The 25329-nt window shown below is 20.8% G+C and overlaps 2 long non-coding RNA genes across 8 annotated transcripts; both read right to left on the bottom strand.

Annotated features, from left to right (window-relative positions):
* Positions 1 to 89: 89 nt before the first annotated feature.
* On the bottom strand, positions 90 to 16883 carry LOC143378217 (uncharacterized). 5 transcript variants are annotated; one of them, XR_013087827.1, is made up of 4 exons: positions 16357 to 16883; positions 15080 to 16199; positions 6164 to 11901; positions 90 to 2376 (listed from the first exon to the last, which is right to left on the bottom strand). It is a non-coding gene; the product is annotated as an uncharacterized LOC143378217 (long non-coding RNA). The 5 variants fall into 5 exon arrangements; XR_013087825.1 differs by lacking the exons at positions 15080 to 16199; positions 16357 to 16883 and adding an exon at positions 14877 to 15048 and having other exon boundaries at positions 6164 to 6303; positions 6776 to 13106; XR_013087824.1 differs by lacking the exons at positions 15080 to 16199; positions 16357 to 16883 and adding an exon at positions 14877 to 15048 and having other exon boundaries at positions 6164 to 9060; positions 9217 to 13106.
* A 1184-nt stretch (positions 16884 to 18067) lies between these two features.
* On the bottom strand, positions 18068 to 24976 carry LOC143378216 (uncharacterized). Of its 3 annotated transcripts, none has more exons than XR_013087821.1 (3): positions 21658 to 24976; positions 20635 to 21500; positions 18068 to 20025 (listed from the first exon to the last, which is right to left on the bottom strand). It is a non-coding gene; the product is annotated as an uncharacterized LOC143378216 (long non-coding RNA). The 3 variants fall into 3 exon arrangements; XR_013087820.1 differs by having other exon boundaries at positions 20635 to 22943; positions 22991 to 24976; XR_013087822.1 differs by having other exon boundaries at positions 20635 to 24453; positions 24680 to 24976.
* Between the last annotated feature and the right edge of the window lie 353 nt (positions 24977 to 25329).

The following is a 25329-nucleotide window of genomic DNA, read 5'->3' as shown; positions in this document are numbered from 1 at the left end:
TCACACGTCACGCTTCTTACAAACCGGAAATGGAAGTCTTGTTTTCTCTATTTATTTACCTATTTTCTCTGTTTATTTACCTATTTTTTCCTTTAATTTATTTACCTATTTTTTTTATTTACCTTTTTTTTTCTTTGATTTATTTAGCTATTTATCTATATTTATACACCTATTTTTTCTCTAGATAATTTACCTATGTTTCTCTATTTATTTCCCTATTTTTCTCTATTTATTTACGTCTTTCGTTTTCTCTATTTATTTACCTATTTTTCTCTAGTTATTTACCTGTATGTCTGTATTTATTTACCTACTTTGTTTTCTCTACTTCATTACCTATTTTTCTCTATTTATTTGTCTATTTTTTTCTCTAAATTATTTACCTATTTTTCTGTATTTATTTACCTATTTTCTGTATTTATTTACCTCCTTTGTATTCTCTACTTCATTACCTATTTTACACTATATCTTTATCTATTTTTCCTCTAATTTATTTACCAATTTTTTCTCTGTTTATTTACCAATTTTTTCCTCTAATTTATTTACCTATTTTTTTATTTACCCTTTTTTCTTTGGTTTATTTACCTATTTTTCTCTATTTATTTACCTCTTTTTTCTCTATTTACTTACCTATTTTTTCTCTATATATTTACCTATTTTTCTCTCTCATTTATTTACGTATTTTTTCTCTGTTTATTTACCTATTTTTTCCTCTAATTTATTTACCTATTTTTTTATTTAACTTTTTTCTTCGGTTTATTTACCTATTTTTCTCTATTTATTTACCTATTTTTTCTCTATTTATTTACCTCTTTTGTTTTCTCTATTTATTTACCTATTTTTCTCTAGATAATTTACCTATTTTTTCTCTATTTATCTACCTATTTTTTCTCTATTTATTTTCCAATTTTATCCCTATTCATTAACTTTTTTCTATTCATTTACCTCTTTATTTCTCTAATTTATACACCTATATTTTCTCTATTTATTTACCTATTTTTCTCTATTTATTTACCTATTGTTTCTCTAGTTATTTACCTATACTTTCTCTCATTTATTTTCCTATTTTTTCTCTGTTTAGTTACCTATTTTTTCCTCTAATTTATTTACCTATTTTTTTATTTACCTTTTTTCCTTTGGTTTATTTAGCTATTTTTTGTATTTATACACTTTTTTTCTCTTGTTTATTTACCTATTTTTTATCTATTTATTTACCTATTTTTCTCTACTTATTTACCTCTTTTTTCTCTATTTATTTACCTATTTTTCTCTATTTATTTACCTCCTTTGTTTTCTCTATTTATTTACCTTTTTCCATTTATTTATTTACCTATTTTTTTTAATTAGCTATTTTTCTCTATTTATACACCTATTTTTTCTCTAGTTTATTTACCTCTTTTTCTGTATTTATTTACCTACTTTGTTTTCTCTACTTCATTAACTATTTTTCTCTGTTTATTTACCTATTTTTTCCTCTAATTTATATCCCAATTTTTTTATTTATCTTTTTTCCTTTGGTTTATTTACCTATTTTTCTCTATTTATACACCTATTTTTTCTCTACCTAATTTACCTATTTTTCTGTATTTATTTACCTATTTTTTTCTGTATTTATTTACCTCTTTTGTTTTCTCTATTTATTTACCTATTTTTCTCTAGATAATTTACCTATTTTTTCTCTATTTATTTACCTATTTTTTCTCTATTTATTTTCCAATTTTTTCTCTATTCATTTACTTTTTTCTATTTATTTACCTCTTTCTTTCTCTAATTTATACACCTATATTTTCTCTATTTATTTACCTATTTTTCTCTATTTATTTACCTATTGTTTCTCTAGTCATTTACCTATATTTTCTCTCATTTATTTTCCTATTTTTTCTCTGTTTATTTACCTATTTTTCCTTTAATTTATTTACGTATTTTTTATTTACCTTTTTTTCTTTGATTTATGTAGCTATTTATCTATATTTATACACCTATTTTTTCTCTAGATAATTTACCTATTTTTTCTCTAATTTATTTACGTATTTTTTTATTTACCTTTTTTTCTTTGATTTATGTAGCTATTTATCTATATTTATACACCTATTTTTTCTCTAGATAATTTACCTATTTTTTCTCTATTTATTTTCCTATTTTTCTCTATTTATTTACCTCTTTTGTTTTCTCTATTTATTTACCTATTTCTCTCTAGTTATTTACCTATTTTCTCCTCTAATTTATTTACCTATCTTTTTATTTACCTTTTTTCCTTTGGTTTATTTAGCTATTTTTTGTATTTATACACTTTTTTCTCTTGTTTATTTACCTAATTTTTATCTATTTATTTACCTATTTTTCTCTACTTATTTACCTCTTTTTTCTCTATTTATTTACCTATTTTTCTCTATTTATTTACCTCCTTTGTTTTCTCTATTTATTTACCTTTTTCCATTTATTTATTTACCTATTTTTTTTAATTAGCTATTTTTCTCTATTTATACACCTATTTTGTCTCTAGTTTATTTACCTCTTTTTCTGCATTTATTTACCTACTTTGTTTTCTCTACTTCATTAACTATTTTTCTCTGTTTATTTACCTATTTTTTCCTCTAATTTATATCCCAATTTTTTTATTTATCTTTTTTCCTTTGGTTTATTTACCTATTTTTCTCTATTTATACACCTATTTTTTCTCTACCTAATTTACCTATTTTTCTGTATTTATTTACCTATTTTTTTCTGTATTTATTTACCTCTTTTGTTTTCTCTATTTATTTACCTATTTTTCTCTAGATAATTTACCTATTTTTTCTCTATTTATTTACCTATTTTTTCTCTATTTATTTTCCAATTTTTTCTCTATTCATTTACTTTTTTCTATTTATTTACCTCTTTCTTTCTCTAATTTATACACCTATATTTTCTCTATTTATTTACCTATTTTTCTCTATTTATTTACCTATTGTTTCTCTAGTCATTTACCTATATTTTCTCTCATTTATTTTCCTATTTTTTCTCTGTTTATTTACCTATTTTTCCTTTAATTTATTTACGTATTTTTTATTTACCTTTTTTTCTTTGATTTATGTAGCTATTTATCTATATTTATACACCTATTTTTTCTCTAGATAATTTACCTATTTTTTCTCTAATTTATTTACGTATTTTTTTATTTACCTTTTTTTCTTTGATTTATGTAGCTATTTATCTATATTTATACACCTATTTTTTCTCTAGATAATTTACCTATTTTTTCTCTATTTATTTTCCTATTTTTCTCTATTTATTTACCTCTTTTGTTTTCTCTATTTATTTACCTATTTCTCTCTAGTTATTTACCTATTTTCTCCTCTAATTTATTTACCTATCTTTTTATTTACCTTTTTTCCCTTGATTTATTTAGCTATTTTTCTCTATTTATACACCTACTTTTTCTCTAGTTTATTTACCTATTTTTATCTATTTATTTGCCTATTTTTTCTCTATTTTATTTACCTATTTTCTTATGTACTTATTTACCTCTTTTTCTCTATTTATTTACCTCTATTTTCTCTATTTATTTACCAATTTTTTCTCTATTTATTTACCTATTCTTTCTCTAGATATTTACCTATTTTTTCTCTCATTTATTTACCTATTTTTCTCTGTTTATTTACCTATTTTTTCCTTTAATTTCTTTACCTATTGTTTTATTTACCTTTTTTTCTTTGATTTATTTAGCTATTTATCTATACTTATACACCTATTTTTTCTCTAGATAATTTACCTAATTTTTCATTAATTTATTTACCTATTTTTTTCTCTAGTTTATTTACCTATTTTTTTATTTACCTTTTTTTCTTTGATTTAATTAGCTATTTATCTCTATTTGTACACCTATTTTTTCTCTAGATAATTTACCTATTTTTCCCTATTTATTTTCCTATTTTTTCTCTATTTATTTACCTCTTTTGTTTTCTCTATTTATTTACCTATTTTTCTCTAGTTATTTACCTCTTTTTTCTGTATTTATTTACCTACTTTGTTTTCTGTACTTCATTACCTATTTTTTCTCTAGTTATTTACCTCTTTTATCTGTATTTATTTACCTACTTTGTTTTCTCTACTTCATTACCTATTTTCTCTATTTATACACCTATTTTTTCTCTACCTAATTTACCTATTTTTCTCTATTTATTTACCTATTTTTTCTCTATTTATTTACCTCTTTTGTTTTCTCTATTTATTTACCTATTTTTCTCTAGATAATTTTCCTATTTTTTCTCTATTTATGTACCTATTTTTTCTCTATTTATTTACCTCTTTTTCTCTATTTATTTACCTATTTTTTTATTTACCTTTTTTCCTTTGGTTTATTTAGCTATTTTTTGTATTTATACACTTTTTTTCTCTAGTTTATTTACCTATTTTTTATCTATTTATTTGCCTATTTTTCTCTACTTATTTACCTCTTTTTTCTCTATTTATTTACCTATTTTTCTCTATTTATTTACCGCCTTTGTTTTCTCTATTTATTTACCTTTTTCCATTTATTTATTTACCTATTTTTTTTAATTAGCTATTTTTCTCTATTTATACACCTATTTTTTCTCTAGTTTATTTACCTCTTTTTTCTGTATTTATTTACCTACTTTGTTATCTCTACTTCATTAACTATTTTTCTCTGTTTATTTACCTATTTTTTCCTCTAATTTATATCCCAATTTTTTTATTTATCTTTTTTCCTTTGGTTTATTTACCTATTTTTCTCTATTTATACACCTATTTTTTCTCTACCTAATTTACCTATTTTTCTGTATTTATTTACCTATTTTTTTCTGTATTTATTTACCTCTTTTGTTTTCTCTATTTATTTACCTATTTTTCTCTAGATAATTTACCTATTTTTTCTCTATTTATTTACCTATTTTTTCTCTATTTATTTTCCAATTTTTTCTCTATTCATTTACTTTTTTCTATTTATTTACCTCTTTCTTTCTCTAATTTATACACCTATATTTTCTCTATTTATTTACCTATTTTTCTCTATTTATTTACCTATTGTTTCTCTAGTCATCTACCTATATTTTCTCTCATTTATTTTCCTATTTTTTCTCTGTTTATTTACCTATTTTTCCTTTAATTTATTTACGTATTTTTTATTTACCTTTTTTTCTTTGATTTATGTAGCTATTTATCTATATTTATACACCTATTTTTTCTCTAGATAATTTACCTATTTTTTCTCTAATTTATTTACCTATTTTTTTATTTACCTTTTTTTCTTTGATTTATTTAGCTATTTATCTCTATTTATACACCTATTTTTTCTCTAGATAATTTACCTATTTTTTCTCTATTTATTTTCCTATTTTTCTCTATTTATTTACCTCTTTTGTTTTCTCTATTTATTTACCTATTTTTCTCTAGTTATTTACCTATTTTTTCCTCTAATTTATTTACCTATTTCTTTATTTACCTTTTTCCCTTGATTTATTTAGCTATTTTTCTCTATTTATACACCTACTTTTTCTCTAGTTTATTTACCTATTTTTATCTATTTATTTGCCTATTTTTTCTCTATTTTATTTACCTATTTTCTTATGTACTTATTTACCTCTTTTTCTCTATTTATTTACCTCTATTTTCTCTATTTATTTACCAATTTTTTCTCTATACATTTACCTATTTTTCTCTCACATTTAGTTACGTATTTTTTCTCTGTTTATTTACCTATTTTTTCCTCTAATTTATTTACCTATTTTTTATTTAACTTTTTTTCTTTGGTTTATTTACCTATTTTTCTCTATTTATTTACCTATTTTTCTCTAGATATTTACCTATTTTTTCTCTCATTTATTTACCTATTTTTTCTCTGTTTATTTACCTATTTTTTCCTTTAATTTCTATACCTAATGTTTTATTTACCTTTTTTTCTTTGATTTATTTAGCTATTTATCTATATTTATACACCTATTTTTTCTCTAGATAATTTACCTATTTTTTCTCTAATTTATTTACCTATTTTTTTCTCTAGTTTATTTACCTATTTTTTTATTTACCTTTTTTTCTTTGATTTAATTAGCTATTTATCTCTATTTGTACACCTATTTTTTCTCTAGATAATTTACCTATTTTTCCCTATTTATTTTCCTATTTTTTCTCTATTTATTTACCTCTTTTGTTTTCTCTATTTATTTACCTATTTTTTCTCTAGTTATTTACCTCTTTTTTCTGTATTTATTTACCTACTTTGTTTTCTGTACTTCATTACCTATTTTTCTCTATTTATACACCTATTTTTTCTCTACCTAATTTACCTATTTTTCTGTATTTATTTACCTATTTTTCTCTATTTATTTACCTCTTTTGTTTTCTCTATTTATTTACCTATTTTTCTCTATTTATTTACCTATTGTTTCTCTAGTTGTTTACCTATACTTTCTCTCATTTATTTTCCTATTTTTTCTCTGCTTAGTTACCTATTTTTTCCTCTAATTTATTTACCTATTTTTTTATTTACCTTTTTTCCTTTGGTTTATTTAGCTATTTTTTGTATTTATACACTTTTTTCTCTAGTTTATTTACCTATTTTTTATCTATTTATTTACCTATTTTTCTCTACTTATTTACCTCTTTTTTCTGTATTTATTTACCTACTTTGTTATCTCTACTTCATTAACTATTTTTCTCTGTTTATTTACCTATTTTTTCCTCTAATTTATATCCCAATTTTTTTATTTATCTTTTTTCCTTTGGTTTATTTACCTATTTTTCTCTATTTATACACCTATTTTTTCTCTACCTAATTTACCTATTTTTCTGTATTTATTTACCTATTTTTTTCTGTATTTATTTACCTCTTTTGTTTTCTCTATTTATTTACCTATTTTTCTCTAGATAATTTACCTATTTTTTCTCTATTTATTTACCTATTTTTTCTCTATTTATTTTCCAATTTTTTCTCTATTCATTTACTTTTTTCTATTTATTTACCTCTTTCTTTCTCTAATTTATACACCTATATTTTCTCTATTTATTTACCTATTTTTCTCTATTTATTTACCTATTGTTTCTCTAGTCATTTACCTATATTTTCTCTCATTTATTTTCCTATTTTTTCTCTGTTTATTTACCTATTTTTCCTTTAATTTATTTACGTATTTTTTTATTTACCTTTTTTTCTTTGATTTATGTAGCTATTTATCTATATTTATACACCTATTTTTTCTCTAGATAATTTACCTATTTTTTCTCTAATTTATTTACCTATTTTTTTATTTACCTTTTTTTCTTTGATTTATGTAGCTATTTATCTATATTTATACACCTATTTTTTCTCTAGATAATTTACCTATTTTTTCTCTATTTATTTTCCTATTTTTCTCTATTTATTTACCTCTTTTGTTTTCTCTATTTATTTACCTATTTTTCTCTAGTTATTTACCTATTTTTTCCTCTAATTTATTTACCTATTTCTTTATTTACCTTTTTCCCTTGATTTATTTAGCTATTTTTCTCTATTTATACACCTACTTTTTCTCTAGTTTATTTACCTATTTTTATCTATTTATTTGCCTATTTTTTCTCTATTTTATTTACCTATTTTCTTATGTACTTATTTACCTCTTTTTCTCTATTTATTTACCTCTATTTTCTCTATTTATTTACCAATTTTTTCTCTATACATTTACCTATTTTTCTCTCACATTTAGTTACGTATTTTTTCTCTGTTTATTTACCTATTTTTTCCTCTAATTTATTTACCTATTTTTTATTTAACTTTTTTTCTTTGGTTTATTTACCTATTTTTCTCTATTTATTTACCTATTTTTCTCTAGATATTTACCTATTTTTTCTCTCATTTATTTACCTATTTTTTTTCTGTTTATTTACCTATTTTTTCCTTTAATTTCTATACCTAATGTTTTATTTACCTTTTTTTCTTTGATTTATTTAGCTATTTATCTATATTTATACACCTATTTTTTCTCTAGATAATTTACCTATTTTTTCTCTAATTTATTTACCTATTTTTTTCTCTAGTTTATTTACCTATTTTTTTATTTACCTTTTTTTCTTTGATTTAATTAGCTATTTATCTCTATTTGTACACCTATTTTTCCTCTAGATAATTTACCTATTTTTCCCTATTTATTTTCCTATTTTTTCTCTATTTATTTACCTCTTTTGTTTTCTCTATTTATTTACCTATTTTTTCTCTAGTTATTTACCTCTTTTTCTGTATTTATTTACCTACTTTGTTTTCTGTACTTCATTACCTATTTTTCTCTATTTATACACCTATTTTTTCTCTACCTAATTTACCTATTTTTCTGTATTTATTTACCTATTTTTTCTCTATTTATTTACCTCTTTTGTTTTCTCTATTTATTTACCTATTTTTCTTTAGATAATTTACCTATTTTTTCTCTATTTATTTACCTATTTTTTCTGTATTTATTTTCCAATTTTTTCTCTAATCATTTACTTTTTTCTATTTATTTACCTCTTTCTTTCTCTAATTTATACACCTATATTTTCTCTATTTATTTACCTATTTTTCTCTATTTATTTACCTATTGTTTCTCTAGTCATTTACCTATATTTTCTCTCATTTATTTTCCTATTTTTTTTCTGTTTATTTACCTATTTTTCCTTTAATTTATTTACGTATTTTTTTATTTACCTTTCTTTCTTTGATTTATGTAGCTATTTATCTACATTTATACACCTATTTTTTCTCTAGATAATTTACCTATTTTTTCTCTATTTATTTTCCTATTTTTCTCTATTTATTTACCTCTTTTGTTTTCTCTATTTATTTACCTATTTCTCTCTAGTTATTTACCTATTTTTTCCTCTAATTTATTTACCTATTTTTTTATTTACCTTTTTTCCCTTGATTTATTTAGCTATTTTTCTCTATTTATACACCTACTTTTTCTCTAGCTTATTTACCTATTTTTATCTATTTATTTGCCTATTTTTTCTCTATTTTATTTACCTATTTTCTTATGTACTTATTTACCTCTTTTTCTCTATTTATTTACCTCTATTTTCTCTATTTATTTACCAATTTTTTCTCTATACATTTACCTATTTTTCTCTCACATTTAGTTACGTATTTTTTCTCTGTTTATTTACCTATTTTTTCCTCTAATTTATTTACCTATTTTTTTATTTAACTTTTTTCTTTGGTTTATTTACCTATTTTTCTCTATTTATTTACCTATTCTTTCTCTAGATATTTACCTATTTTTTCTCTCATTTATTTACCTATTTTTTCTCTGTTTATTTACCTATTTTTTCCTTTAATTTCTATACCTATTGTTTTATTTACCTTTTCTTCTTTGATTTATTTAGCTATTTATCTATATTTATACACCTATTTTTTCTCTAGATAATTTACCTATTTTTTCTCTAATTTATTTACCTATTTTTTCTCTATTTATTTTCCAATTTTTTCTCTATTCATTTACTTTTTTCTATTTATTTACCTCTTTCTTTCTCTAATTTATACACCTATATTTTCTCTATTTATTTACCTATTTTTCTCTATTTATTTACCTATTGTTTCTCTAGTCATTTACCTATATTTTCTCTCATTTATTTTCCTATTTTTTCTCTGTTTATTTACCTATTTTTCCTTTAATTTATTTACGTATTTTTTTATTTACCTTTTTTTCTTTGATTTATGTAGCTATTTATCTATATTTATACACCTATTTTTTCTCTAGATAATTTACCTATTTTTTCTCTAATTTATTTACGTATTTTTTTATTTACCTTTTTTTCTTTGATTTATGTAGCTATTTATCTATATTTATACACCTATTTTTTCTCTAGATAATTTACCTATTTTTTCTCTATTTATTTTCCTATTTTTCTCTATTTATTTACCTCTTTTGTTTTCTCTATTTATTTACCTATTTCTCTCTAGTTATTTACCTATTTTTTCCTCTAATTTATTTACCTATCTTTTTATTTACCTTTTTTCCCTTGATTTATTTAGCTATTTTTCTCTATTTATACACCTACTTTTTCTCTAGTTTATTTACCTATTTTTATCTATTTATTTGCCTATTTTTTCTCTATTTTATTTACCTATTTTCTTATGTACTTATTTACCTCTTCTTCTCTATTTATTTACCTCTATTTTCTCTATTTATTTACCAATTTTTTCTCTATATATTTACCTATGTTTCTCTCTCATTTAGTTACGTATTTTTCTCTGTTTATTTACCTATTTTTTCCTCTAATTTATTTACCTATTTTTTTATTTAACTTCTTTTCTTTGGTTTATTTACCTATTTTTCTCTATTTATTTACCTATTCTTTCTCTAAATATTTACCTATTTTTTCTCTCATTTATTTACCTATTTTTCTCTGTTTATTTACCTATTTTTTCCTTTAATTTCTTTACCTATTGTTTTATTTACCTTTTTTTTTTGATTTATTTAGCTATTTATCTATACTTATACACCTATTTTTTCTCTAGGTAATTTACCTAATTTTTCATTAATTTATTTACCTATTTTTTTCTCTAGTTTATTTACCTATTTTTTTATTTACCTTTTTTTCTTTGATTTAATTAGCTATTTATCTCTATTTGTACACCTATTTTTTCTCTAGATAATTTACCTATTTTTCCCTATTTATTTTCCTATTTTTTCTCTATTTATTTACCTCTTTTGTTTTCTCTATTTATTTACCTATTTTTTCTCTAGTTATTTACCTCTTTTTTCTGTATTTATTTACCTACTTTGTTTTCTGTACTTCATTACCTATTTTTTCTCTAGTTATTTACCTCTTTTATCTGTATTTATTTACCTACTTTGTTTTCTCTACTTCATTACCTATTTTTCTCTATTTATACACCTATTTTTTCTCTACCTAATTTACCTATTTTTCTGTATTTATTTACCTATTTTTTTCTGTATTTATTTACCTCTTTTGTTTTCTCTATTTATTTACCTATTTTTCTCTAGATAATTTACCTATTTTTTCTCTATTTATTTACCTATTTTTTCTCTATTTATTTTCCAATTTTTTCTCTATTCATTTACTTTTTTCTATTTATTTACCTCTTTCTTTCTCTAATTTATACACCTATATTTTCTCTATTTATTTACCTATTTTTCTCTATTTATTTACCTATTGTTTCTCTAGTCATTTACCTATATTTTCTCTCATTTATTTTCCTATTTTTTCTCTGTTTATTTACCTATTTTTCCTTTAATTTATTTACGTATTTTTTTATTTACCTTTTTTTCTTTGATTTATGTAGCTATTTATCTATATTTATACACCTATTTTTTCTCTAGATAATTTAACTATTTTTTCTCTAATTTATTTACCTATTTTTTTATTTACCTTTTTTTCTTTGATTTATTTAGCTATTTATCTCTATTTATACACCTATTTTTTCTCTAGATAATTTACCTATTTTTTCTCTATTTATTTTCCTATTTTTCTCTATTTATTTACCTCTTTTGTTTTCTCTATTTATTTACCTATTTTTCTCTAGTTATTTACCTATTTTTTCCTCTAATTTATTTACCTATTTCTTTATTTACCTTTTTCCCTTGATTTATTTAGCTATTTTTCTCTATTTATACACCTACTTTTTCTCTAGTTTATTTACCTATTTTTATCTATTTATTTGCCTATTTTTTCTCTATTTTATTTACCTATTTTCTTATGTATTTATTTACCTCTTTTTCTCTATTTATTTACCTCTATTTTCTCTATTTATTTACCAATTTTTTCTCTATACATTTACCTATTTTTCTCTCACATTTAGTTACGTATTTTTTCTCTGTTTATTTACCTATTTTTTCCTCTAATTTATTTACCTATTTTTTATTTAACTTTTTTTCTTTGGTTTATTTACCTATTTTTCTCTATTTATTTACCTATTTTTCTCTAGATATTTACCTATTTTTTCTCTCATTTATTTACCTATTTTTTCTCTGTTTATTTACCTATTTTTTCCTTTAATTTCTATACCTAATGTTTTATTTACCTTTTTTTCTTTGATTTATTTAGCTATTTATCTATATTTATACACCTATTTTTTCTCTAGATAATTTACCTATTTTTTCTCTAATTTATTTACCTATTTTTTTCTCTAGTTTATTTACCTATTTTTTTATTTACCTTTTTTTCTTTGATTTAATTAGCTATTTATCTCTATTTGTACACCTATTTTTTCTCTAGATAATTTACCTATTTTTCCCTATTTATTTTCCTATTTTTTCTCTATTTATTTATCTCTTTTGTTTTCTCTATTTATTTACCTATTTTTTCTCTAGTTATTTACCTCTTTTTTCTGTATTTATTTACCTACTTTGTTTTCTGTACTTCATTACCTATTTTTCTCTATTTATACACCTATTTTTTCTCTACCTAATTTACCTATTTTTCTGTATTTATTTACCTATTTTTTCTCTATTTATTTACCTCTTTTGTTTTCTCTATTTATTTACCTATTTTTCTTTAGATAATTTACCTATTTTTTCTCTATTTATTTACCTATTTTTTCTGTATTTATTTTCCAATTTTTTCTCTATTCATTTAATTTTTTCTATTTATTTACCTCTTTCTTTCTCTAATTTATACACCTATATTTTCTCTATTTATTTACCTATTTTTCTCTATTTATTTACCTATTGTTTCTCTAGTCATTTACCTATATTTTCTCTCATTTATTTTCCTATTTTTTTTCTGTTTATTTACCTATTTTTCCTTTAATTTATTTACGTATTTTTTTATTTACCTTTCTTTCTTTGATTTATGTAGCTATTTATCTACATTTATACACCTATTTTTTCTCTAGATAATTTACCTATTTTTTCTCTCTTTATTTTCCTATTTTTCTCTATTTATTTACCTCTTTTGTTTTCTCTATTTATTTACCTATTTCTCTCTAGTTATTTACCTATTTTTTCCTCTAATTTATTTACCTATTTTTTTATTTACCTTTTTTCCCTTGATTTATTTAGCTATTTTTCTCTATTTATACACCTACTTTTTCTCTAGCTTATTTACCTATTTTTATCTATTTATTTGCCTATTTTTTCTCTATTTTATTTACCTATTTTCTTATGTACTTATTTACCTCTTTTTCTCTATTTATTTACCTCTATTTTCACTATTTATTTACCAATTTTTTCTCTATACATTTACCTATTTTTCTCTCACATTTAGTTACGTATTTTTTCTCTGTTTATTTACCTATTTTTTCCTCTAATTTATTTACCTATTTTTTTATTTAACTTTTTTTCTTTGGTTTATTTACCTATTTTTCTCTATTTATTTACCTATTCTTTCTCTAGATATTTACCTATTTTTTCTCTCATTTATTTACCTATTTTTTCTCTGTTTATTTACCTATTTTTTCCTTTAATTTCTATACCTATTGTTTTATTTACCTTTTCTTCTTTGATTTATTTAGCTATTTATCTATATTTATACATCTATTTTTTCTCTAGATAATTTACCTATTTTTTCTCTAATTTATTTACCTATTTTTTCTCTATTTATTTTCCAATTTTTTCTCTATTCATTTACTTTTTTCTATTTATTTACCTCTTTCTTTCTCTAATTTATACACCTATATTTTCTCTATTTATTTACCTATTTTTCTCTATTTATTTACCTATTGTTTCTCTAGTCATTTACCTATATTTTCTCTCATTTATTTTCCTATTTTTTCTCTGTTTATTTACCTATTTTTCCTTTAATTTATTTACGTATTTTTTTATTTGCCTTTTTTTCTTTGATTTATGTAGCTATTTTTCTATATTTATACACCTATTTTTTCTCTAGATAATTTACCTATTTTTTCTCTAATTTATTTACCTATTTTTTTATTTACCTTTTTTTCTTTGATTTATTTAGCTATTTTCTCTATTTATTTACCAATTTTTTCTCTATACATTTACCTATTTTTCTCTCACATTTAGTTACGTATTTTTTCTCTGTTTATTTACCTATTTTTTCCTCTAATTTATTTACCTATTTTTTTATTTAACATTTTTTCTTTGGTTTATTTACCTATTTTTCTCTATTTATTTACCTATTTTTTCTCTAGATATTTACCTATTTTTTCTCTCATTTATTTACCTATTTTTTCTCTGTTTATTTACCTATTTTTTCCTTTAATTTCTATACCTATTGTTTTATTTACCTTTTTTTCTTTGATTTATTTAGCTATTTATCTATATTTATACACCTATTTTTTCTCTAGATAATTTACCTATTTTTTCTCTAATTTATTTACCTATTTTTTCTCTAGTTTATTTACCTATTTTTTTATTTACCTTTTTTTCTTTGATTTAATTAGCTATTTATCTCTATTTGTACAGCTATTTTTTCTCTAGATAATTTACCTATTTTTCCCTATTTATTTTCCTATTTTTTCTCTATTTATTTACCTCTTTTGTTTTCTCTATTTATTTACCTATTTCTTCTCTAGTTATTTACCTCTTTTTTCTGTATTTATTTACCTATTTTTTTCTCTATTTATTTACCTCTTTTGTTTTCTCTATTTATTTACCTATTTTTTCTCTAGTTATTTACCTCTTTTTCTGTATTTATTTACCTACTTTGTTTTCTGTACTTCATTACCTATTTTTCTCTATTTATTTGCCTATTTTTTTCTCTAAATTATTTACCTATTTTTCTCTATTTATTTATCTATTTTCTGTTTTTATTTACCTCCTTTGTATTCTCTACTCCATTACCTATTTTTCACTATTTCTTTATCTATTTTTTTCTCTAATTTATTTACCTATGTTTTCTCTGTTTATTAACCTACTTTTTCTCTATTATATTTACCTACTTTTTCTCTATTTATTTACCTATTTTTTCGCTAGTTATTTACCTATTTTTTTCTCTCATTTATTTACCTCTATTTTCTCTATATATTTACCAATTTTTTCTCTATATATTTACCTATTTTTCTCTCTCATTTAGTTACGTATTTTTTCTCTGTTTATTTACCTATTTTTTCCTCTAATTTATTTACCTATTTTTTTATTTAACTTTTTTTCTTTGGTTTATTTACCTATTTTTCTCTATTTATTTACCTATTTTTTCTCTAGATATTTACCTATTTTTCTCTCATTTATTTACCTATTTTTTCTCTGTTTATTTACCTATTTTTTCCTTTAATTTCTTTACCTATTGTTTTATTTACCTTTTTTTCTTTGATTTATTTAGCTATTTATCTATATTTATACACCTATTTTTTCTCTAGATAATTTACCTATTTTTCTCTATTTATTTCCCTATTGTTTCTCTAGTCATTTACCTATATTTTCTCTCATTTATTTTCCTATTTTTCTCTGTTTATTTACCTATTTTTCCTTTAACTTATTTACCTATTTTTTTATTTACCTTTTTTTCTTTGATTTATTTAGCTATTTATCTCTATGTATACACCTACTTTTTCTCTAGATAATTTACCTATTTTTCTCTATTTATTTCCCTATTGTTTCTCTAGTCATTTTCCTATATTTTCTCTCATTTATTTTCCTATTTTTCTCTGATTATTTACCTATTTTTCCTTTAATTTATTTACCTATTTTTTTATTTACCTTTTTTTCTTTGATTTAATTAGCTATTTATCTCTATTTATACACCTATTTTTTCTCTAGATAATTTACCTATTTTTCCCTATTTATTTACCTATTTTTCTCTATTTATTTACCTATTGTTTCTCTAGTCATTTACCTATATTTTCTCTCATTTATTTTCCTATTTTTTTTCTGTTTATTTACCTATTTTTCCTTTAATTTATTTACGTATTTTTTTATTTACCTTTCTTTCTTTGATTTATGTAGCTATTTATCTACATTTATACACCTATTTTTTCTCTAGATAATTTACCTATTTTTTCTCTATTTATTTTCCTATTTTTCTCTATTTATTTACCTCTTTTGTTTTCTCTATTTATTTACCTATTTCTCTCTAGTTATTTACCTATTTTTTCCTCTAATTTATTTACCTATTTTTTTATTTACCTTTTTTCCCTTGATTTATTTAGCTATTTTTCTCTATTTATACACCTACTTTTTCTCTAGCTTATTTACCTATTTTTATCTATTTATTTGCCTATTTTTTCTCTATTTTATTTACCTATTTTCTTATGTACTTATTTACCTCTTTTTCTCTATTTATTTACCTCTATTTTCTCTATTTATTTACCAATTTTTTCTCTATACATTTACCTATTTTTCTCTCACATTTAGTTACGTATTTTTTCTCTGTTTATTTACCTATTTTTTCCTCTAATTTATTTACCTATTTTTTTATTTAACTTTTTTTCTTTGGTTTATTTACCTATTTTTCTCTATTTATTTACCTATTCTTTCTCTAGATATTTACCTATTTTTTCTCTCATTTATTTACCTATTTTTTCTCTGTTTATTTACCTATTTTTTCCTTTAATTTCTATACCTATTGTTTTATTTACCTTTTCTTCTTTGATTTATTTAGCTATTTATCTATATTTATACACCTATTTTTTCTCTAGATAATTTACCTATTTTTTCTCTAATTTATTTACCTATTTTTTCTCTATTTATTTTCCAATTTTTTCTCTATTCATTTACTTTTTTCTATTTATTTACCTCTTTCTTTCTCTAATTTATACACCTATATTTTCTCTATTTATTTACCTATTTTTCTCTATTTATTTACCTATTGTTTCTCTAGTCATTTACCTATATTTTCTCTCATTTATTTTCCTATTTTTTCTCTGTTTATTTACCTATTTTTCCTTTAATTTATTTACGTATTTTTTTATTTACCTTTTTTTCTTTGATTTATGTAGCTATTTATCTATATTTATACACCTATTTTTTCTCTAGATAATTTACCTATTTTTTCTCTAATTTATTTACGTATTTTTTTATTTACCTTTTTTTCTTTGATTTATGTAGCTATTTATCTATATTTATACACCTATTTTTTCTCTAGATAATTTACCTATTTTTTCTCTATTTATTTTCCTATTTTTCTCTATTTATTTACCTCTTTTGTTTTCTCTATTTATTTACCTATTTCTCTCTAGTTATTTACCTATTTTTTCCTCTAATTTATTTACCTATCTTTTTATTTACCTTTTTTCCCTTGATTTATTTAGCTATTTTTCTCTATTTATACACCTACTTTTTCTCTAGTTTATTTACCTATTTTTATCTATTTATTTGCCTATTTTTTCTCTATTTTATTTACCTATTTTCTTATGTACTTATTTACCTCTTTTTCTCTATTTATTTACCTCTATTTTCTCTATTTATTTACCAATTTTTTCTCTATATATTTACCTATGTTTCTCTCTCATTTAGTTACGTATTTTTCTCTGTTTATTTACCTATTTTTTCCTCTAATTTATTTACCTATTTTTTTATTTAACTTCTTTTCTTTGGTTTATTTACCTATTTTTCTCTATTTATTTACCTATTCTTTCTCTAAATATTTACCTATTTTTTCTCTCATTTATTTACCTATTTTTCTCTGTTTATTTACCTATTTTTTCCTTTAATTTCTTTACCTATTGTTTTATTTACCTTTTTTTTTTGATTTATTTAGCTATTTATCTATACTTATACACCTATTTTTTCTCTAGGTAATTTACCTAATTTTTCATTAATTTATTTACCTATTTTTTTCTCTAGTTTATTTACCTATTTTTTTATTTACCTTTTTTTCTTTGATTTAATTAGCTATTTATCTCTATTTGTACACCTATTTTTTCTCTAGATAATTTACCTATTTTTCCCTATTTATTTTCCAATTTTTTCTCTATTCATTTACTTTTTTCTATTTATTTACCTCTTTCTTTCTCTAATTTATACACCTATATTTTCTCTATCTATTTACCTATTTTTCTCTATTTATTTACCTATTGTTTCTCTAGTCATTTACCTATATTTTCTCTCATTTATTTTCCTATTTTTTCTCTGTTTATTTACCTATTTTTCCTTTAATTTATTTACGTATTTTTTTATTTACCTTTTTTTCTTTGATTTATGTAGCTATTTATCTATATTTATACACCTATTTTTTCTCTAGATAATTTAACTATTTTTTCTCTAATTTATTTACCTATTTTTTTATTTACCTTTTTTTCTTTGATTTATTTAGCTATTTATCTCTATTTATACACCTATTTTTTCTCTAGATAATTTACCTATTTTTTCTCTATTTATTTTCCTATTTTTCTCTATTTATTTACCTCTTTTGTTTTCTCTATTTATTTACCTATTTCTCTCTAGTTATTTACCTATTTTTTCCTCTAATTTATTTACCTATCTTTTTATTTACCTTTTTTCCCTTGATTTATTTAGCTATTTTTCTCTATTTATACACCTACTTTTTCTCTAGTTTATTTACCTATTTTTATCTATTTATTTGCCTATTTTTTCTCTATTTTATTTACCTATTTTCTTATGTACTTATTTACCTCTTTTTCTCTATTTATTTACCTCTATTTTCTCTATTTATTTACCAATTTTTTCTCTATATATTTACCTATGTTTCTCTCTCATTTAGTTACGTATTTTTCTCTGTTTATTTACCTATTTTTTCCTCTAATTTATTTACCTATTTTTTTATTTAACTTCTTTTCTTTGGTTTATTTACCTATTTTTCTCTATTTATTTACCTATTCTTTCTCTAAATATTTACCTATTTTTTCTCTCATTTATTTACCTATTTTTCTCTGTTTATTTACCTATTTTTTCCTTTAATTTCTTTACCTATTGTTTTATTTACCTTTTTTTTTTGATTTATTTAGCTATTTATCTATACTTATACACCTATTTTTTCTCTAGGTAATTTACCTAATTTTTCATTAATTTATTTACCTATTTTTTTCTCTAGTTTATTTACCTATTTTTTTATTTACCTTTTTTTCTTTGATTTAATTAGCTATTTATCTCTATTTGTACACCTATTTTTTCTCTAGATAATTTACCTATTTTTCCCTATTTATTTTCCTATTTCTTCTCTATTTATTTACCTCTTTTGTTTTCTCTATTTATTTACCTATTTTTGCTCTAGTTATTTACCTCTTTTTTCTGTATTTATTTACCTACTTTGTTTTCTGTACTTCATTACCTATTTTTTCTCTAGTTATTTACCTCTTTTATCTGTATTTATTTACCTACTTTGTTTTCTCTACTTCATTACCTATTTTTCTCTATTTATACACCTATTTTTTCTCTACCTAATTTACCTATTTTTCTGTATTTATTTACCTATTTTTTTCTGTATTTATTTACCTCTTTTGTTTTCTCTATTTATTTACCTATTTTTCTCTAGATAATTTACCTATTTTTTCTCTATTTATTTACCTATTTTTTCTCTATTTATTTTCCAATTTTTTCTCTATTCATTTACTTTTTTCTATTTATTTACCTCTTTCTTTCTCTAATTTATACACCTATATTTTCTCTATTTATTTACCTATTTTTCTCTATTTATTTACCTATTGTTTCTCTAGTCATTTACCTATATTTTCTCTCATTTATTTTCCTATTTTTTCTCTGTTTATTTACCTATTTTTCCTTTAATTTATTTACGTATTTTTTTATTTACCTTTTTTTCTTTGATTTATGTAGCTATTTATCTATATTTATACACCTATTTTTTCTCTAGATAATTTAACTATTTTTTCTCTAATTTATTTACCTATTTTTTTATTTACCTTTTTTTCTTTGATTTATTTAGCTATTTATCTCTATTTATACACCTATTTTTTCTCTAGATAATTTACCTATTTTTTCTCTATTTATTTTCCTATTTTTCTCTATTTATTTACCTCTTTTGTTTTCTCTATTTATTTACCTATTTTTCTCTAGTTATTTACCTATTTTTTCCTCTAATTTATTTACCTATTTCTTTATTTACCTTTTTCCCTTGATTTATTTAGCTATTTTTCTCTATTTATACACCTACTTTTTCTCTAGTTTATTTACCTATTTTTATCTATTTATTTGCCTATTTTTTCTCTATTTTATTTACCTATTTTCTTATGTACTTATTTACCTCTTTTTCTCTATTTATTTACCTCTATTTTCTCTATTTATTTACCAATTTTTTCTCTATACATTTACCTATTTTTCTCTCACATTTAGTTACGTATTTTTTCTCTGTTTATTTACCTATTTTTTCCTCTAATTTATTTACCTATTTTTTATTTAACTTTTTTTCTTTGGTTTATTTACCTATTTTTCTCTATTTATTTACCTATTTTTCTCTAGATATTTACCTATTTTTTTCTCTCATTTATTTACCTATTTTTTCTCTGTTTATTTACCTATTTTTTCCTTTAATTTCTATACCTAATGTTTTATTTACCTTTTTTTCTTTGATTTATTTAGCTATTTATCTATATTTATACACCTATTTTTTCTCTAGATAATTTACCTATTTTTTCTCTAATTTATTTACCTATTTTTTTCTCTAGTTTATTTACCTATTTTTTTATTTACCTTTTTTTCTTTGATTTAATTAGCTATTTATCTCTATTTGTACACCTATTTTTTCTCTAGATAATTTACCTATTTTTCCCTATTTATTTTCCTATTTTTTCTCTATTTATTTACCTCTTTTGTTTTCTCTATTTATTTACCTATTTTTTCTCTAGTTATTTACCTCTTTTTTCTGTATTTATTTACCTACTTTGTTTTCTGTACTTCATTACCTATTTTTCTCTATTTATACACCTATTTTTTCTCTACCTAATTTACCTATTTTTCTGTATTTATTTACCTATTTTTTCTCTATTTATTTACCTCTTTTGTTTTCTCTATTTATTTACCTATTTTTCTTTAGATAATTTACCTATTTTTTCTCTATTTATTTACCTATTTTTTCTGTATTTATTTTCCAATTTTTTCTCTATTCATTTAATTTTTTCTATTTATTTACCTCTTTCTTTCTCTAATTTATACACCTATATTTTCTCTATTTATTTACCTATTTTTCTCTATTTATTTACCTATTGTTTCTCTAGTCATTTACCTATATTTTCTCTCATTTATTTTCCTATTTTTTTTCTGTTTATTTACCTATTTTTCCTTTAATTTATTTACGTATTTTTTTATTTACCTTTCTTTCTTTGATTTATGTAGCTATTTATCTACATTTATACACCTATTTTTTCTCTAGATAATTTACCTATTTTTTCTCTCTTTATTTTCCTATTTTTCTCTATTTATTTACCTCTTTTGTTTTCTCTATTTATTTACCTATTTCTCTCTAGTTATTTACCTATTTTTTCCTCTAATTTATTTACCTATTTTTTTATTTACCTTTTTTCCCTTGATTTATTTAGCTATTTTTCTCTATTTATACACCTACTTTTTCTCTAGCTTATTTACCTATTTTTATCTATTTATTTGCCTATTTTTTCTCTATTTTATTTACCTATTTTCTTATGTACTTATTTACCTCTTTTTCTCTATTTATTTACCTCTATTTTCTCTATTTATTTACCAATTTTTTCTCTATACATTTACCTATTTTTCTCTCACATTTAGTTACGTATTTTTTCTCTGTTTATTTACCTATTTTTTCCTCTAATTTATTTACCTATTTTTTTATTTAACTTTTTTTCTTTGGTTTATTTACCTATTTTTCTCTATTTATTTACCTATTCTTTCTCTAGATATTTACCTATTTTTTCTCTCATTTATTTACCTATTTTTTCTCTGTTTATTTACCTATTTTTTCCTTTAATTTCTATACCTATTGTTTTATTTACCTTTTCTTCTTTGATTTATTTAGCTATTTATCTATATTTATACATCTATTTTTTCTCTAGATAATTTACCTATTTTTTCTCTAATTTATTTACCTATTTTTTCTCTATTTATTTTCCAATTTTTTCTCTATTCATTTACTTTTTTCTATTTATTTACCTCTTTCTTTCTCTAATTTATACACCTATATTTTCTCTATTTATTTACCTATTTTTCTCTATTTATTTACCTATTGTTTCTCTAGTCATTTACCTATATTTTCTCTCATTTATTTTCCTATTTTTTCTCTGTTTATTTACCTATTTTTCCTTTAATTTATTTACGTATTTTTTTATTTGCCTTTTTTTCTTTGATTTATGTAGCTATTTTTCTATATTTATACACCTATTTTTTCTCTAGATAATTTACCTATTTTTTCTCTAATTTATTTACCTATTTTTTTATTTACCTTTTTTTCTTTGATTTATTTAGCTATTTTCTCTATTTATTTACCAATTTTTTCTCTATACATTTACCTATTTTTCTCTCACATTTAGTTACGTATTTTTTCTCTGTTTATTTACCTATTTTTTCCTCTAATTTATTTACCTATTTTTTTATTTAACATTTTTTCTTTGGTTTATTTACCTATTTTTCTCTATTTATTTACCTATTTTTTCTCTAGATATTTACCTATTTTTTCTCTCATTTATTTACCTATTTTTTCTCTGTTTATTTACCTATTTTTTCCTTTAATTTCTATACCTATTGTTTTATTTACCTTTTTTTCTTTGTTTTATTTAGCTATTTATCTATATTTATACACCTATTTTTTCTCTAGATAATTTACCTATTTTTTCTCTAATTTATTTACCTATTTTTTCTCTAGTTTATTTACCTATTTTTTTATTTACCTTTTTTTCTTTGATTTAATTAGCTATTTATCTCTATTTGTACAGCTATTTTTTCTCTAGATAATTTACCTATTTTTCCCTATTTATTTTCCTATTTTTTCTCTATTTATTTACCTCTTTTGTTTTCTCTATTTATTTACCTATTTCTTCTCTAGTTATTTACCTCTTTTTTCTGTATTTATTTACCTATTTTTTTCTCTATTTATTTACCTCTTTTGTTTTCTCTATTTATTTACCTATTTTTTCTCTAGTTATTTACCTCTTTTTCTGTATTTATTTACCTACTTTGTTTTCTGTACTTCATTACCTATTTTTCTCTATTTATTTGCCTATTTTTTTCTCTAAATTATTTACCTATTTTTCTCTATTTATTTATCTATTTTCTGTTTTTATTTACCTCCTTTGTATTCTCTACTCCATTACCTATTTTTCACTATTTCTTTATCTATTTTTTTCTCTAATTTATTTACCTATGTTTTCTCTGTTTATTAACCTACTTTTTCTCTATTATATTTACCTACTTTTTCTCTATTTATTTACCTATTTTTTCGCTAGTTATTTACCTATTTTTTTCTCTCATTTATTTACCTCTATTTTCTCTATATATTTACCAATTTTTTCTCTATATATTTACCTATTTTTCTCTCTCATTTAGTTACGTATTTTTTCTCTGTTTATTTACCTATTTTTTCCTCTAATTTATTTACCTATTTTTTTATTTAACTTTTTTTCTTTGGTTTATTTACCTATTTTTCTCTATTTATTTACCTATTTTTTCTCTAGATATTTACCTATTTTTCTCTCATTTATTTACCTATTTTTTCTCTGTTTATTTACCTATTTTTTCCTTTAATTTCTTTACCTATTGTTTTATTTACCTTTTTTTCTTTGATTTATTTAGCTATTTATCTATATTTATACACCTATTTTTTCTCTAGATAATTTACCTATTTTTCTCTATTTATTTCCCTATTGTTTCTCTAGTCATTTACCTATATTTTCTCTCATTTATTTTCCTATTTTTCTCTGTTTATTTACCTATTTTTCCTTTAACTTACTTACCTATTTTTTTATTTACCTTTTTTTCTTTGATTTATTTAGCTATTTATCTCTATGTATACACCTACTTTTTCTCTAGATAATTTACCTATTTTTCTCTATTTATTTCCCTATTGTTTCTCTAGTCATTTTCCTATATTTTCTCTCATTTATTTTCCTATTTTTCTCTGATTATTTACCTATTTTTCCTTTAATTTATTTACCTATTTTTTTATTTACCTTTTTTTCTTTGATTTAATTAGCTATTTATCTCTATTTATACACCTATTTTTTCTCTAGATAATTTACCTATTTTTCCCTATTTATTTTCCTATTTTTTCTCTATTTATTTACCTTTTTTGTTTTCTCTATTTATTTACCTATTTTTTCTCTAGTTATTTACCTCTTTTTTCTGTATTTATTTACCTACTTTGTTTTCTGTACTTCATTACCTATTTTTCTCTATTTATACACCTATTTTTTCTCTACCTAATTTACCTATTTTTCTGTATTTATTTACCTACTTTTTTCTGTATTTATTTACCTACTTTGTTTTCTCTACTTCATTACCTATTTTTCTCTATTTATTTGCCTATTTTTTTCTCTAAATTATTTACCTATTTTTCTCTATTTATTTACCTATTTTCTGTTTTTATTTACCTCCTTTGTATTCTCTTCTTCATTACCTATGTTTTCTCTGTTTATTTACCTACTTTTTCTCTATTATATTTACCTACTTTTTCTCTATTTATTTACCTATTTTTTCGCTAGTTATTTACCTATTTTTTCTCTCATTTATTTACCTATTTTTTCTCTGTTTAGTTACCCATTTTTTCCTCTAATTTATTTACCTATTTTTTTATTTACCTTTTTTCCCTTGATTTATTTAGCTATTTTTCTCTATTTTATTTACCTATTTTCTTATGTACTTATTTACCTCTTTTTCTCTATTTATTTACCTCTATTTTCTCTATTTATTTACCAATTTTTTCTCTATATATTTACCTATGTTTCTCTCTCATTTAGTTACGTATTTTTCTCTGTTTATTTACCTATTTTTTCCTCTAATTTATTTACCTATTTTTTTATTTAACTTCTTTTCTTTGGTTTATTTACCTATTTTTCTCTATTTATTTACCTATTTTTTCTCTAGATATTTACCTATTTTTTCTCTCATTTATTTACCTATTTTTCTCTGTTTATTTACCTATTTTTTCCTTTAATTTCTTTACCTATTGTTTTATTTACCTTTTTTTCTTTGATTTATTTAGCTATTTATCTATACTTATACACCTATTTTTTCTCTAGATAATTTACCTAATTTTTCATTAATTTATTTACCTATTTTTTTCTCTGTTTATTTACCTATTTTTTCCTCTAATTTATTTACCTATTTTTTATTTAACTTTTTTTCTTTGGTTTATTTACCTATTTTTCTCTATTTATTTACCTATTTTTTCTCTAGATATTTACCTATTTTTCCCTCATTTATTTACCTATTTTTTCTCTGTTTATTTACCTATTTTGTTTTTATAAGCTATTTATCTCTATTTGTACACCTATTTTTTCTCTAGATAATTTAACCTATTTTTCCCTATTTATTTTCCTATTTTTTCTCTATTTATTTACCTCTTTTGTTTTCTCTATTTATTTAC

Source organism: Andrena cerasifolii, unplaced genomic scaffold, assembly GCF_050908995.1.
Source record: "Andrena cerasifolii isolate SP2316 unplaced genomic scaffold, iyAndCera1_principal scaffold1313, whole genome shotgun sequence".
Taxonomy (NCBI): Eukaryota; Metazoa; Arthropoda; class Insecta; order Hymenoptera; family Andrenidae; genus Andrena; species Andrena cerasifolii.
The sequence above is the reverse complement of the archived record's forward strand: the minus strand, read 5'-3'. Positions and strand labels throughout refer to the sequence as shown.